This window comes from Lithobates pipiens, unplaced genomic scaffold, assembly GCF_037356315.1.
Source record: "Lithobates pipiens isolate NorthernLeopardFrog02 unplaced genomic scaffold, aLitPip1_a1.2 Scaffold_13, whole genome shotgun sequence".
In the NCBI taxonomy this organism is placed as follows: domain Eukaryota; kingdom Metazoa; phylum Chordata; class Amphibia; order Anura; family Ranidae; genus Lithobates; species Lithobates pipiens.
Window position 1 is genome coordinate 502,324,910 of NW_027507718.1, and position 15,079 is coordinate 502,339,988.

The following is a 15,079-nucleotide window of genomic DNA, read 5'->3' on the forward strand; positions in this document are numbered from 1 at the left end:
GTCTGCTTATGTAAACAAGGCAGATTGCCATTCTGTCAGTACAGAAGGCATGGATCCTATGTTCCAGTAAAGCAAGGACTAAGATCCATGTCTTTCACTGTAAAAACACCTTCACACTACACTGAAACATTAGCTAGGCACACAGTTAACCCTTGTTCACCCCTGATGTTAACCCCTTCCCTGCCAGTGTCATTAGTACAGCGACTGTGCATATTTTAATCACTGATCACTGTATTCATGTCATTGGTCCTCGAAAAAGTGTCAAAGTGTCAGTTAGGTGTCCAATTTGTCTGCCACAATATTGCAGTGATGTTATAAGTCACTGATCGCCGCTATTACTTGTAAGAAAATAAACCTGTAAAAGCAAATGAAAATATCCCATAGTTTGTAAATGCTATAACTTTTGCGCAAACCAACTATTTTTTTTTTTTACCAAAAATATATAGCAGAATACATATTGGCCTAGATTTATGAAGAAATTATTATTATTTTTTTTATCGGATATATTTTATAGCAGAAAGTAAAAAAATATAATTTTTTTTTTTTTCAAAATTGTCGGTTGTTTTTTGTTTATAGCACAAAAAAAAACAAAAAAAAACGCAGAGGTGATCAAATGCCACCAAAAGAAAGCTCTATTTGTGGGGAAATAAAGGACATAAATGTTATTTTGGTACAGAATCGCACAACCGCGCAATTCTCAGTTAACAGTAACGCAGTGCCGTATCGCAAAAGAAGACTTGGTCATTAAGGATTGTTTGAGGATTTGCATCGTTTAATTTACAGAACATACGCACGACTTTGAAGATTTTTTTTTATTTTTATTTTTTTATTATTATTGTGAAGCAATGTACATAACTATTTACCTCCCTAAAATCAAAACTTTGGTGATCAAATGCCACTAAAAGAAAGCTCTATTTGAAATAAAGGACATAAATGTTATTTGGGTACAGAATCGCACAACCGAGCTATCGTCAGTTAAAGTAACGCAGTGCTATATGTTAAAAAAAAAGTAACGCAGTGTCGTATCGCAAAAAAATTACCTGGTCATGAAGGGGGATAAACCTGCTGGAGCTGAACTAGTTAAACAGCTATGAGGTCAGCAAGGTAAGAGTGGGTAGAATAAAAGAAAAGCTTATTTTATTTTTGCAAAAGAACGACATTAATGCTATATTGGTACATAGGCAAGCATAGGCATGCGCACAGGGTGTGCCGGATGTGCTTCGGTACACCCTAATCACCCCATGTGCATTAGCATTATCCAGGGGTGGCACCAGGTGGCTGGTTGGCCAGTGTAAATGCTCCCATTATATTAAAGGCTATGTTCAACTGTAGGAACACATTATAACCTATACATAGGATGGAAGGTAATAGGCTCCCAAACAACTGTCTCCCACCATCAGAGCCTCCTCCTTGTGACAGCAGGTGGCGCTCATCCGTGTTGGTGCTTTGGGGTGCACACCCTAATGCAATAGGCTGCGCACACCTATGTATCAGAGCTAGAATTTTGCAAAAAAATAAAATAAGGTGAACTTAGCCTTTAAACTATGATTTTATGCAATATTATATGCTTTTGTTTTGGTTAAAAATATCCATTCGAAACCTAAAAAAAAAAAAAAAAGGTAATAGGCTCCCAAACAACTGTCTCCCACCATCAGAGCCTCCTCCTTGTGACAGCAGGTGGCGCTCATGTATGTTGGGGCTTTGGGGTGCACACCCTAATGCAGTGATGGCGAACCTTGGCACCCCAGATGTTTTGGAACTACATTTCCCATGATGCTCATGCACCCTGCAGTATAATAGAGCATCATGGGAAATGTAGTTCCAAAACATCTGGGGTGCCAAGGTTCGCCATCACTGCCCTAATGCAATAGGCTGCACACACCTACAGTATGTAGCGGAGCTAGAATTTTTGCAAAAAGATAAAATAAAATAAGGTGAATTTAGCCTTTAAACTATGATTTTATGCAATATTATATGCTCTTGTTTTGGTTAAAAATATCCATTCGAAACCTCTAAAAAATGAAATAAAAAACACAAATAAAATAAAAAAAAACTACTTAGTCAATATATATTCCCTTCATGTCTTTTGCTGAACAGACTTATCCCTCTAGGTATTCATTAGAAAACCACCATCTTCTTTGTTGCCCCCAGAGACCCACCTGCTCTGCATTTATTGCTCAGTAAGACATATTTAAGAATGAACGACGTTCTCCTTCTACTTACTGATATACTGCACCTAAAACATTACTAAAAACTAAATATGTAAACATATTAAAATAGAGGATTAAACATGTGTTATCTTAATGATTCATTTACGCTAATTAACCTTTTAGATAATCATTAGAAGCGAACACATGTCGCTTTTTCCCTTGCTCCTCCAGCAGAAAATCTCGTAGGACAAAAAGACGGTAATATAAATCCCACTGAATGTAAAGCTACAAAACTAATCAGCATGATATGGGGACCAGGGAATTGCTGAATGCATAATACTCTGTAAATAGGGAGATGAAGTGTACTTGTTATTGCTCAGCATTGTCAAGGCTCATCTACGTATATATATTCAGCACTGTTTGATTCAGAGGCCGTATAGGTGAAATGTGGTTACGCACAATGTGGTTGCTTCCTTGGGGCTGTATGCTGGAAAACGAAGAGGTTTAATGGGAATTACAGAAAGTTCTATTTCTTTCTAATAGTTGCTTTAAAGATTGTATAGCAGGACAATAGACAAAGACAAAGAAATAGAGGTGAAAAAAAAAAGACTTTGAAAAATTGAATGAGAAAGAGAAGAAGGTGAGAGGGAGAGAGGGGGGGTGGGGGAGAAGGGGAGAGTGGGAGAGGGGGGGGGGGAGAGAGAGAAGAGAGGGGGAAGAGAGAGAAGAGAGGGGGAAGAGAGAGAGCGAGAAAGGCGAGAGAAAGAGGAGAGAGAGAGATGGGAGAGAGAGGGGGGAAGTGAGATAGGGGGAAGAGAGAGAGGGGGAAAAGAGAGAGTGAAGCGAGAGGGAGAAAGAAAGGGGGAAGAGAGAGAGAGAAGAGAGATGGAAGCGAGAGGGGGAAGATAGAGGGGGAGAGGGGAGAGATAGAGAGAAGAGAGCGAGAAAGAGGGGGAGAGAGAGAAGAGAGCGAGAAAGATGGGGAGAGAGAGAGAGAGGGGGAGAGAGAAAGGGGTGGGGGAGAGGGGGGAAGAGATAGAGAGAGAGAAGAGAGCTGGTAGAGAGAGGGAACAAAGAAAAGGGAGAGAGAGAGAGAGAGAAGAGAGAGGGGGGAAGAGAGATGGAAGAGAGAGAGAGGGAAGAGTGAGAGAGAGAGAAAGGCGAGAAAGAGAGAGGCAAGAGAGAGAGAGGGGGTGCGAGAGGGAGAGAGAAAGAGGGAAGAGAGAGAGAGATGGAAGCGAGAGGGGGAGAGGGAAGAGAGAGAAAGAGGGGGGAGTGAGAGAGAGAAGAGAGAGGGGGAAGAGAGAGAGAGAAGAGAGAGAGGAGAGAGGGGGAAGAGAGAGAGATGTAAGCAAGAGGGGGGAAGAGAGAGGGGGAGAGGGAAGAAAGAGAGAGAAGAGAGCGAGAAAGAGGAGAGAGAGAGAAGAGAACAAGAAAGAGGGGGGAGAGAGAGTGAGAAGAGAGAGGGGGAGAGAGAAAGAGAGAAGGGGGAAGAGGAAGATGGAAGAGAGAGAGTGGAGGGAGAGAGGGGGGAAGAGAGAGAGAGAAGAGAGAGAGTGGAGAGAGAGAGTGGGGAGAAAGAGGGGGATGAGAGAGAGGGGAGGAGAAGAGAGCAGAGAGAGAGGAGAGAGAGATGGAAGAGAGAGAGGAGAGAGAGAAGTTGCCTATTCAAAGGGAAACACGTTGAACAAGGAGCTAGCAGTGTGGCGATTTAGAGCACAGACGATACTGCAGGCGGTCATGCTCACACTATTGTGCTATTTTATCAATTTTTTTTGTAAGTGCAACTTATGATTAAACTTTTATCTGTTTAAAAAGTTAATGCACTATGAGCTTTATTCTACATCTCCAATACGCTTATTTTTTTTTTTTTATTAAATAGTTTTTATTGAAAGTTTTCCAAAGATTAACCATATGCAAATGGTACAAACAATTAACAGATAAAAGACAATATACTGTCCTTGTAAACATATAATTCACTATCATAGCGATAAAGATAAAGTGTAAGGAGGTGTTTTTCAAACACTCGTGTCATATGGGTTTGGCAATACTTTAACAGGTACTTATAAAAGTTAACAGCAATGTTTTATGTTATGTAACACCATGTACATGTAGGTAAAAGGTAGAGCAGATTGTATCAAGTAACGAAAAAAAAAGGGGGGAGGGAAAGAAGAAGTAAAAAGAAGGGAATGGGATGGGATGGGTTACCCCATGGTCTGACCTGCATATTGTTTATAGGGTGTGTAAAATTGGAGAGTTGAATGGACTCATTGAGAGACAATGTCTTTCCAAATTTTCCAATGGGTATCAAATCGTTTCTTGTTGCCGCCCCTAGTTGCTAGCAAGGATTCATATACATAATGGGTCTGAGTAATTTTAATCACTTCTGATGCATTAGGGGCTTCGTTGGATTTCCAGTGCCTGGCAATTAAGGATTTAGCTACCAAAAGGATATGGGTAACCACTATGCGGGAGTCTGGGGGGAAATTTTCGATACCTATGCTCAAGATTGCCAAAGCTGAGGTGGGTGGCGTTAGGATCCCTGTAATTCTGGAGACAGTGCGGAATATATTATTCCAGAAGCTGGTAAAGTTTTTGCAGCTCCACAGCATATGGTATACATTGCCTACTGCTCCACATTGTCTCCAGCAATGGGGTTGGTATGAAGGAGAGATAAGGGTGATTATTTTTTTTTATTTATTTTTTTATATTTTTATTGAATTTGCACAATTTACAAGTTATACAATTACAGTGAAGTAAACGCATAGATTGCAAGTATCGTAAACCAAACTACATGTGAAAACATGACGTGAGTCACAACTTTCCTAAACAGTTATGTAAGGGTATTGAAAATGTGGCTAAACGTACAATCTGTAATCTCGATTGTGAGAAACTACTTCCAGAAGGAACAACAGTCTGAAGGAGTCTCGTTGGCGGAGGATGATAAATGAACAGGGTTGAGAGGGTAGGTAGGAGAGGGAGGAGGGTAGGGAAAAAGAAAAAAGAAAAAAGAAAGGGAGATAGCAGCAAAGTAATCAGATAATTAAATAATCTAATCATCAATGTTTACAATTGTCATTGTACCAGGTGGACCAAGGATTCCAAAGTTGCCTAGTTGAGGAGTGTTTGGTTGTCTTATTTGTGAGGGTAGTTGCATATATAAAGTGTGTTTGGACTAGGTTGATAACTTCCGCTCTAAGTGGGATGGTGTTTGTTTTCCAGTTCCTTGTGAGTAGGAGTTTTGTAGCTAATAGGACATGTGTGACCACTTGTCTATGAGCTGGTAGTAGTTCATCAATAGTTAGGTTAAGCACGGCTAGCTGTGGGGATAGAATGATAGGAAAATTTAGAATTTCCTGCAGCAAGGTTTGAATATCGTTCCATAGGTTTTGTATCAGGGGACAGGACCAAAGGATGTGTAGTAGGGTACCAGAGTCTCCACAATTTCTTCAACAATTAGGTGAGGTAGGTTTGTGGAATTTGGCTATTCTATGGGGGGTTAGATACCATCGCATAAGTGTTTTTTGTGTGAGTTCCCACAGTGCGGTAACTTTGTATATGGAGTTGATTGCAGTAAGCCATTGTTGGTCTGAGAATTGGAGTTGAAGTCCAATTCCCAATCCAGGAGGGGTTTGAATTTGTGAAACGTGCATTTTTCCTGCAGCGTGGAATATATGATGGCTACTCCCTTAGTAGTGGGGTTAGTGGAGAAAAAATATTCCCATATTTTCACGGGAAGGGTCCCTTCTATCGAGGGGTGGGCTAAAAGGCATGTTTGTATTCTGTGGTATGTCAAGAAGTCTTTAGGGGAGGCTCCGTGTTCCGAACGGATTTGATGAAAGGACTTGTTATTTATCATGGTGCATAGCTCATGAGTGGAGGATATCTTAGTTGCAATCCATAGTGGAATAGTTAGGTCCGGTGTAAGGTGCTTCAGAGCGTTGAGAGGGATGTGAATTTGTTTGGTCGGGAGTTGTGACCATGTGGTGTGATGCAGTGTTCTCCATGCTTTGATAGAGGCTTGTACAGGTGGGGAGTAGTGTCGTAAGAAGGTGGTAGTAGAAGTCGTGCTAAGCAGCCAATCTCGGAGGTTCGGGCCTGGTGTTTCTGCATTCTCAATAGATCCCCAGAGTGTGGCGGGTGTGGGTAGCAACCAATCTTTCATCTGAGATAGAATCGTAGATAAGTAGTAATCTCTTATGTCAGTGAACCCCATCCCTCCTCTAGATCTGTGTTTGATAAGTTTAGCTTGGTCACATCTAGATTTTTTTCCTTGCCATACAAATTGGCTCAGGACAGTCTGCAGGGACGCAAGGTATGAAGCTGGGAGTGGGATGAGCAGTACCCTAAAAATGTAGAGGAGCCTTGGTAAGATCATCATTTTAAATGCCGCTAACTGGCCGACCCATGAGAATTCATGTTTAGCAAGCTTGGACGATTCAGTGAGTAGCATTTGTTTTGCTTCTATATAGTTAAGTGAGAAAAGACATTTAGTGGATTTGGATAACGTAATCCCTAAGTACAGGATACTAGACATGTGTAGAGTAAAATATTTTGTTTCGGAATTTCGTTTTAATTTATTTATTTTATCAGTGACTTTCAATGAGTGTTCTCTGTATTACGGAGCCGACAATTCATAATAGTTGCGAGTGATTTTAAAGAACTTTTTTTCCTGCATAAATGACACTTTGTGCAGGGACAGTTCTAAGCACGGGAAACATGCGTCCCTTCACAGGCATACTATAGACACCCCCCCAGCTACGAAATTTAAAGGAATATTACACTTTTATTGTTTCACTTTAATCATTATTAAAATCACTGCTTCCGAAAAAACAGCAGTTTTTAAAACTTTTTTTTGCATTGATACATGTCCCCTGGGGCAGGACCCAGGTCCCCAAACACTTTTTAGAACAGTAACTTGCAGAATCTTTTCTCTCTGTCAAATCTTTTTTCTCTGTCGAATATTTTCTCTATATAATCTTGGACTAATAGAGGTAAGGTTAGGCACATTCGACCACAGGTTATATAGACACAGATTGTTAATGTCAGAGTCACGTCGAATCTCCTATTCTATATCGAACTGTTGTAACAAGGAAAATGAAAATAAAGCATTTATTTATGTCGGATCTTTCGTTTTTCGGATTCTGTGCTTTCGTTATCGTTTGTCAAAACGAAAACGAAAATACCTGAAATTCGGACGAAAATGCATTCGGACGAAAACGAATGCACATGTCTACGGGATACCATTATCAGCCCAAGGATATGGGTACATGGTGCGTAAAATATTGCTTGTGATAGCATCCATGCCCAGGTCCAGTATGTAGGACTTATGTTCATTGACCTTGTAGTATGAGATATTGCTAAATCTTTGTAAAAGGAGTTGTATCAAAGCCAGGGAGGACTGGGGGTTTGTGACCATCAATATCACGTCATCTGCAAATAGATTTATTTTATGTTCTAAATCACTAATTTTGAAACCAGAAATGGAATAAGTTTGACATACATGTTCCGCCAAGGGTTCCATAGCTAAATTAAAAATGAATGGGGAGAGCGGACAGCCTTGGCGTGTGCCATTTGTAATGGAAAAGGGTGTGGATAACATTTCAGAAGTATATACCTGTGCGGAGAGGGAGGAGTACAAAGCCATTATGGCTGAAAGGACTGGACCCTGGAATCCAAATTTAGTCAAGGTGGCTTGGAGATACTGCCAGTGGACCCTATCGAACACCTTCTCTGCATCCAAGGAAAGGAGCAGAGAAGGCGTTCGGGTGGACTCAGCTTTGTGAATTATGTTAATAATTGTTCTCGTGGCATTAGACGCCTGTCTACCCTTGGTGAAACCAGACTGGTCTTGGTGGATCAATAGGTGCATAAATTCCAGTAATCTGTTGGCAATCCACTTCACGTAAATTTTCGTGTCTAAATTAAGAAGCGAGATTGGTCTAAAATGTTGTTCTTGTGTTGGCTCCTTACCTGGCTTTGGTAGCGTGACAATTAAAGCTTGTAGCATTTCGGGTGGGAGGGAGGAGGCAGCGTCATTACATACTGTAGTCAAGAAAGGAGACAACGTTGAGCTGAATTGTTTATAGTAATTGCTAGTGAGGCCATCTGGGCCGGATGATTTATTGGATGGGAGGGCTTTGAATACGGTTTCAATTTCCAAGGTAGTAAATGGGGTATTTAATGAAACCAGTTGATCTGACAATAATTTCGGTAGATTAATTTCCTGGAGAAAGGATTGGATGTCTGGCAGGGAGGGTTGGGTAACAGAAGCATCGTCTTTTAAATTGTATAATGTATTGTAATAGTGACTAAATGCATCCGCAATGTTTTGGGGGTCGAGTAATTTTTTTCTTGGTAGTAGGGTGAAATAGATATGTGATTTTGGATTTAGCATAGTGGCCCTTGATTCTATTCGCCATAAGTTTGCCCGCCTTATTGCCTGTAGAATAGTAGGTTGCCTTGAAATAAGTGGGGGCCTTCTCATAAGATTGTAGGAGGTGTGATATAAGTTCTAATCTAAGGGACTCTAATTTTGCTTTAGTTGTTTGGGTGGGAGCGGATTGGTTTAGGTGTTCTAATGTTTTAATTTCTGAGGTTAGTAGGTTTAGACGCTGTGATCTCTTCCTCCTCTCTTTAGCACAGAGTTGTATAAGGATACCTTGTGGGCATTCCAAAGGACAGTATTATCTTTAACAGTGCCAACATTGTTTTTAAAGAATTCTACTAAACAGTCTCTAATATAAGAGGAGTGGGTTGTAGAAGCGATGATCGCTGCATCTGCTCTCCAAAGCCTCCTGCGGGAACGTGCTGGTGAGTCCTCTAGGGTAATGGTGACTGGTGCGTGGTCCGACCACGTAATGGTGTCTATTGTGGAGGAGGAAATTTTTGGTAATGTCCATTTGTCCACTAGGAAGTAGTCGATTCGGGTATAGGAGTTGTGTAGGGGGGAGAAGTACGAGTAGTCTCTTTCGGTGGTGTGGTGGCACCTCCATACGTCGAATAGGTCGTGGGATCGAATGAAGGATCCCATAGGTGAGGTCAGTCTTTTGGATTGTGAGGAGGAGTCTATGGAGCAGTCAGGTACCACATTAAAATCTCCGCATATGATCAGCTGACCATGTTTAAATCTGTTGATTTTCTTCATCAGTTTAGAAAGGAAGTGAATTTGCCTTTTGTTTGAAGCATATAGAGTTACAATAGTGTATCTGATATTGTTTAGGTCGCAGTCAATGGCCAGGTACCTGCCGTCTGGATCATGTAGGCTGTCGTGCAAGGTAAATGAGCAAGTGTTTTTGATGGCAATCAAACCCCCTTTTTTCTTTTCTGGGCCTGAGGGCTTGAAGACGTGATTAAACAATTTGTGGGAGCAAGTAGGTTCCGTGGTACTCTTGAAGTGCGTTTCTTGAACGCAGAGGACATCGCAGTGGGATTCACGGGCTGTACGCCACAAGGATGTTCTCTTGGCCGGGTGGTTTAACCCTTTTGCATTGAGTGACAAAAGCTTGGGCATTGTGTAGAGGGAGTGCGATGGTATAGAGAGATATGTTAGTACTCACAGTACCTGGTAAAGATGGTCCTGGATCTTGCAGGCTGCGTAGAGTAGATGCGGATACGATCCCTAAGGAGGATCTGAAACGATCTTGTGTAGTCGGAAGGCCGAATAGGTGGGGATGGAAAAAAGAAGAAAGTGATTAAAAAAAAAAACTGGTACGTTAAGCTGGGGAGGGGGTAGGAAAGGATCAGCAGTGTATCAGAGGACTGCCGATCAAAATCGGGGGTGAAGTCTGTGAACTAACTGCATCAAGCAGGTCACAGAGAACTAGCTGAGTTGGTTCAGCACTAACCTTGTAGTCATTTGGGGGCGGCACAGTGGTGTAGTGGTTAGCACTCTCACCTAGCAGTAAGAAGCATCGCTGGTTCAAATCCCAACCACGATAATACTTGCCTGGAGTTTGCATGTTCTCCCTGTGCCTGCGTGGGTTTCCTCCGGGTACTCCGGTTTCCTCCCACAATCCAAAGACATGCGGGTAGATTAATTGGCTTCTATCCAAAATTGGCCCTAGTATATGAACCTTGGCTTGTGGGCTCCTTCAGGGTAGGGATGTGTGATATGAGTGTGCAATGTACAGGGATAGGGGCAATTGTAGACACTCACTCAGGTTGAACTGGATGGACTGGTGTCTTTATTCAACCTTACTAACTATGAAACTATGAAACTATGAATTCATTAAAGTTGGAGTGTTGCTGATTGTTGCATGCCAGAGGGTTTGTTGTAGATGTCTGTGGACCAGTGGAATCAATCTCAGGGAGTATGCCCTAGGTGCGGAGCAGTTTTATGCCTTCCTCCACGGTGTGAATGCTGTGGTGAGCACTGTTTTTAGTGACCACCAGCTTGGTCGGAAACCCCCACTGATAAGGGATCTTGTGATTGTTGAGTGGTTGGTGATAGTCAGGAGTTGTCGTCTCTGTTGACGAGTATATTGTGAAATGTCAGCAAAAAGCTGGAGCTTCATAAGGTGGTGGAAGTTGGCCCATGCGTCTGGATTAAGCAAGTAGCATATCTTTAGTATGAAAAAAGTGAATTCTCATCAGGGTGTCGCGAGGTACCTCAGGCAGTAAGTGTGGAGGTTTTGGCAAGGGATGTATGCAATCGACTATGGTTTCGATCTGAGGCAGGTCTGGAAGGATCGTTGAGATGAGCTGTCTGGCGTATGAATTCAGCTCTGCGGGAAGGACGAATTCGGGTATGCCTCTGATTTTTACATTGTTACATATCGAGCGGTCCTCGAGATCCGCCATTTTAGCCCTCATCCATTGTTGTTCGTCACGCGTGTGGTCGTGGGCATCTACTAGGTCATTTAGGGTTTCAGTCATGGCGCCCATTTGTGCTTCAACTCTGTCTAGTTTGCGGCCTGTGTGAAGCAGCTCGGTTTGAAAGAAAGTGAACATAGATGAGATGTCATGATGGAGGGAGCTGTGGAGTGAGATCAGCATCTCTTTCAACATGGTGTCTGACCGGTTGATTAGACGTGGGGAAAGTTGCTATGGGGGAGGCAGGGGGAGCCATTGTTAGTAGCTGGTCCTTTGTAGGCCTTACCTCCAGGTCCTGGTCTGTAGGTTCCAATCGCATCCACGATTTAGCGGGGCTATTTGATGTGGATGATGTGCCAGAGGAAGGTGGGGATCTGGCTGAGTCTCCATGAGGCAATGTGGGGTCATCTGCTGCGTCAGGGAGATCTGTGTAAGAGGCCGCCGCGCGCTGTGTCCCTGTGTGCTGTGATTTTTTGGATTTTTCCTCCATGTGGGATAGCGAAGAAATCGGTACGTTTTTTTAGGTTGTTTGAGGTCTTTCCGCTTTCTAGACCCTCCGGCCTGGTTCCCCCGGGTGTAGAGATCTGCTGGAAGCATTTTGGTGTTTAGATCGGCGCTGTATAAGTCTGTTTGTTCCGCTCGGTGCAGGAGCTGTGAAATCAAGCTACCATTCCGCTCGGCGGTTAGCCACGCCCCAATACGCTTATTTTTGAGCATTTCAAGCCAGTGTCTAATGTGAATCCCAGCAACTGTTCATAACTAAGTAAATTACCCTAGTGGGGACACACACACAAAGACCCTGTTGGAACTTCTTCAGCAGCAGTGGGAGTCGGTGCTCAGCCTGAGTTCCAGCAAGTGATCATTAAAGTGGTTGTAAAATCTAAAAAACAAAAAAACAAAAAAACACCTGCAAGATAAAGGCATAATAATCTAGTATGCATCACATACTAGCTCATTAAAGAGGAAGTAAACTCTCCCGCTCTGATGCTTCTTTTCATTTAGTCCATTATAATAAGTCATTATCAGACTATAGCCACTGTAATCCAGCCCAAATCGCATATTACTTACTGTTTAAAGAAACTTTAAAAAATTTGTTTCCAGGGGTTAGGCAGCACCATCTTAAGTATAGTTTTCTGAGTCCACAGTGGAGTGTATTTCCTCCCTTACATTGAGCACTTTCTGTACTGTTAACCAAGCCTCCTTCTCAATCCGTTTCTATGGCAACCCTGCTTCCCTGTTCATAGCTGACTTGTTTTATTTCATAGTATTTACTTGTGCTGATGTCTAATGTTTGCCTTTGTCAATCTTATCAGCTTCAGCTGATAAGACTGCAGTAATGGCCAAGTTTACACTGCATGGCATGTCACATGGTCACATGGTGTGTAGAAGGAAGCTCTGAATGACTCTACAGCCTGCTGGGAGTTCAGTGTTGTGTGCCATAGGAAGTACACAGATAGATAAGACATAGAGAGTGTGCCGTAAATCAGGGGAGATCTGGGCATGCTCAGTGACTTCATTCTAAAGAACAAAAAGGATTACAAAAATACTAAGCAAGTAAGGAGATATCTACAAGTAGTGTTCATTAGGGGTTTTTATGCTGATTTACATGGGACAAAGTTGTGGGGGAGGGTTTGCAACCATTTTAAGAATCACTTACCTGAGATCCAAGCCACCTCAGCGGTCCTCGTTCACGGCTCCAGCGGCTGACATTGCTCCCGGGGGTTACTTCCGGATATCGCTGCTCCAGCACTGTGATTGGTCAGAGCCGTGATGACGTCACTCCTGCGCATGCACGTGGAAGTAGTCGGTAACGGCACAGTCTAACTGAAGCATGCCGTTGCTTCAGTTTGCTTAACCAGTTCCCAACCGGCCCATAGCCAAATGACGGCTACACAGCAGTTGGATAACTCGGTCGACCCAGTGCATTACGAATCATGGTAAACGGCTGTTAACCACGTGATCGCTCCGTCAAATGATGGAGCGATCACTTGTAAACAAACCGGCGTCATGTCATGACGCTGGTTCTTCTCTCCACTCTCTGTACCGATCGGTACAGTGGAGGGGAGAGATTGGATGGCAGCAGCGCTGTGGGCTGGATCTGTAGTGCCCACAGCGCTGCTCTGTGACAATTGCAGTCACATCTAGCCATCCATCCATCCATGCTCAGCCATCCCTCCATACTCTGCAATACTCTGCCATACCCTGCCAATACTCTGCAATACCCTGCCAATACTCTGCAATATTCTGCCATACTCTGCAATACTCAGCCAATACTCTGCAATATTCTGCAATACTCTGCCAATACGCTACAATAAACAGCAATACCCAGCCGTACTCTGAAATACTCTGCCGTACCCTGCAATACCCAGCTGTACTCTACAATACCCAGCCGTACTCTACAATACCCAGCCATACTCTGAAATCGTCTGCCATACCCTGCAATGCCCTGCCATACTCTGCAAAAGCCTTCCATACTCTGAATTACCCAGCCATACCCAGTCATACCCAGCCATACCCTGCAATACTCGGTGATACCCAGCCATACTCTGCAATACCCAGCCATACTCTGCAATACCCAGCCATACTCTGCAATACTCTGTGGTACCCAGCCATACTCTGCCTTACCTAGCCATACTCTGCCATACCCAGCCATACTCTGCCATACGCTGAAATAATCGGTGATACCCAGCCATACTCTGCAATACTCAGTGATACTCAGCCATACTCTCTGCCATACCCAGCCATACTCTGCCATACTCTGCAATACTTGGTGATACCCAGCCATACTCTGCAATACTTGGTGATACCCAGCCATACTCGGTAATACACAGCCATACTCAGCCATACCCAGCCATGCTCGGCCTTGCTCTGCCATGCTCGGCTGTACTAAGCCTCTGTATGTGGCCAGGCTGTGGAAGTCTCACACATGTGGTATCACTGTACTCAGGAGTAGGGATGGTTTTGCGGTTCACCCGGCAGTCGGTTTGCGGCAAATTTTGCATGTTCGTGATTCGCCAAACCGGCGGACTTCTGGCGCTATTCGCGCGGCAGACATATGCATTTACATTGTGAAAGAACTTGGGAAAGAACTTGGGACACATCCATCATGGGGTACAGGACAGCCAATTGAGACATTTCAGCACATGGACAATTGGACATTCCCCCTACCTTATAAATAGACCTGATCTGGCTGCCATTTTACATTCTGTCTTTTGTCAGTGTAGGGAGAGGTTGCTATGTGGAGCAGGGACAGACTGTAGAGACACAAATCTCTAGCTATTAGGTCCACAAAAGTCCTTTTAAGTACTGGCATAGGTGTACAGTATATAGGGTTCTGGTGCACTGCTGCTGACTGCTGTGCTGGTGATTGCTGAGTGCACTGCTGACTGATTCTGCAGCTGTCTTTTGTCAGTGTAGGGACAGGACGCTGTGTGGAGCAGGGACAGTCAGTTTAATCACTAGCTATTACTATTAGGTCCACACAGGTCCTTTTAAGGACTGGTATAGGTGTACAGTATATAGGGTTGTACACATATAATATACTTTCTTTCAAATATAGAAAGCCTATTATACTTGACTGCTGACCGATTCTGCAGCTGTCTTTTATCAGTGTAGGGACTGAGAGACAGGCTGAAAATCACTAGCTACTACATCCACAAAGGTCCTTTTAAGGACTGGTATAGGTGTACAATATATAGGGTGCTGGTGCACTGCTGCTGACTGCTGCCCTATTCTGCAGCAGTCTTTTATCAGTGTGGGGACTGAGGGACAGTCTGCAAATCACTAGCTACTAGGTCCACAAAGGTCCTTTTAAGGACTGGTATAGGTGTACTATTTGGTGGGCAGTATATAGGTGTGTAATATACGTATAAAATACTTGCACATATAGAAAGCATAGTATCGTGCATTTCCACTGTGCAGCATTGTGACTGCTGAGGGGTTCTGCAGTGATACTACAAAGAGTGACAAACGCAATTAAAAAAAAAGTATTATAACTGGTGTGATAGACCAGTGGCCCCAAAAAATGACAGATCGAAGCGGGGTGTTATATATCTTCTTCCACATACATACTGCACTTCTCTAGAGACTTTTGTCACAGGGTCATTTAAAAAATG